This window comes from Saccostrea cucullata, unplaced genomic scaffold (genome assembly GCF_032062105.1).
Source record: "Saccostrea cucullata isolate Sc308-1 unplaced genomic scaffold, CSIRO_AGI_Scuc_v1 ctg1830, whole genome shotgun sequence".
In the NCBI taxonomy this organism is placed as follows: Eukaryota; Metazoa; Mollusca; class Bivalvia; order Ostreida; family Ostreidae; genus Saccostrea; species Saccostrea cuccullata.
This window is the reverse complement of record NW_026933972.1, coordinates 18,748-21,133: the sequence shown is the minus strand read 5'-3', so window position 1 is coordinate 21,133 and position 2,386 is coordinate 18,748.

The following is a 2,386-nucleotide window of genomic DNA, read 5'->3' as shown; positions in this document are numbered from 1 at the left end:
GCATAATATTAGAAGCCATATGCCCATAGACTTAAAACTGTATACAATGAAAAAAGAATTAGCCTAAAGAAAGACGTATATTTCATTGACTGAAAATCACTCTGCATAAGATTTATGTCATATAGTGTACAATCCTTAAGCCTTAACAAATAATTTAAAAGAGATTGAGAGAGAGAAAAAGCTAGAAAGCGACACGATATAAAATTCGCAGGGAGGACATCGGAGAACTAGAGCGCGCTGTTTACATAATATATATAAAAAAAAAAATAATTAAAGATGCTTCAATTTAATTATTTAACCCTGTCACATTCTTCTATAAAATAACAAAGTGTACGCTTCAAGACTAGATTTTATGAAAAATGTTTAATATTGTCTTCTTAAAATGAGAGCTTAATTTAAAAGTAATTGGAAAAAGGGGGGGGGGGGGGTTGTTTTCAACTTAATGTGCTCATGCATTTTCAGTTATCCACACGGTAAAATAAATTGATATTTAAAACCATTGACTGTATTGAGGTATTAAAGAAACCCACAAAAAGCTTTTGATGACAGTACAAATACATGTGAGAAAAAATATGAGATGAGATTTTTTTTTGAATAAAAATTAAACTTTTTAAAAAAGTACTTGGGAAGAAAAACCACTGCAAATACAACAGAATAATTTTCCTCAGATAATGTCATCTACGTGTAAGGAGAAATTTAAAGAAAAAACATAAACATTTATGAAAGCTTATGTTAACATTATGGTCAAAAATTATTATAATGAAATTAATATATGAAAACTGAAAACAGTGAAAAATGTGACTTTTTTATTTAGAATAATTTATTTTTTAATAGACTGTAATGAATTTGTTAAAATACTTAAAAAAAAAAACAAATAATCATTTCTCAGGCTATTTTAATCCATTCCCAGGTTAAAAACAATGACCACAGTAATTATCAGTAAATCTCAGCATCGACAGTACCTCAACAGTAATTATCAGCAATTCTCAGCAGCGACAGTACCTCAACAGTATTTATCAGTATTTATCAGACTCCACAGTAAAAGACGACAGTAATTATCAGTATTTATCAGCAACAACTAAAATTATCAGCAACAACAGTAATAATAACAGTAAATATCAGTAATTATCAGCAAGAACAGCACCGTATCAGTAATTATCAGACATTATCAGTAAAATTTGGGATTCTCAGCACTTTTTTCGTCCAGTAGTGTAATCACATACAATTAAGTACATGTTATATAGGTTTGAGAATTACAATCACTGAATTATGAATAGAGTGTTTAAATACAGACACATCTTAACAACAACAGTACAATATACGATATTGAACTCTTATTATGCTCAAATGATTGTACGACAGCTGATAATGTAATTTTCTACATTACGCTTGAATGTTCGTAGAGAAAGAGAGAATCTAATGTGTTGGGGAAGTTTATTCCACAGATGTACACCTGAATACTGAAAAGAGGTCTTGAATAAGTTTGTACGAAATTTTGGTAATCTAAGATCATAATTAGTTTCGGATCGCAGGTTATAAGAAGTTGAAGACTGAAATTCAAATAAATTACGAAGATATTCGGGAATCATTCCACTGAAAATTTTGTATAATAATATGTATTTGTATAGATCAACTAGTTCATAAACTGTTAACCACCCAAGTTTCTCAAACAGTGGTTTAGAAGAAGAATCAGGACTTGCATCAAGGATAATCCTTGCTGCCCTTTTCTGTAATTTAAATAGTCTGTCCATGTCCTGCTTGGGGGCATTACCCCAAACAGTCAAACAATAGTTAATAGATGGTAAAATATAAGCGTTGTAATAAAGTTTCCTGGTATGAAGAGGGAGAAATTTCTTAATCCTACGAAGCGTAAATAACTTATAATTAACCGTTTTACAAACTGAGTCAATATGATTTGCATACTGTAACTTATCATCAATATGTACACCAAGAATTTTTCCAGTTTCAACAATTTCAATTGTTTTGTCTGAGGCATAAAGTTGTAAATTTGGATTATCTAATTTTGATTTTCTTTGCTGTGTTCCCATTAACATACATTTTGTTTTATCTACATTTAAAACCATTTGATTTTGAGCACACCATTTTTCAATCTCACAAATATCTGCATTTAGCGTATTTTCTAAACATCGTGCATTATGATTATTTGAATACAGAGTAACATCATCAGCAAACATATCAATATTTGAATTGTTTACATGTAATGGAAGGTCATTTATGTACAATAAAAATAAAAGAAGGCCCAGAATTGACTCTTGTGGCACTCCTGCTGTGACAGGTTGAATATTGGAGACACATGTTCCAAATTTAACACACTGGGTCCTGTCGTAAAGATATGACTTAAACCATTTTATAGCTGTTTGGTCAA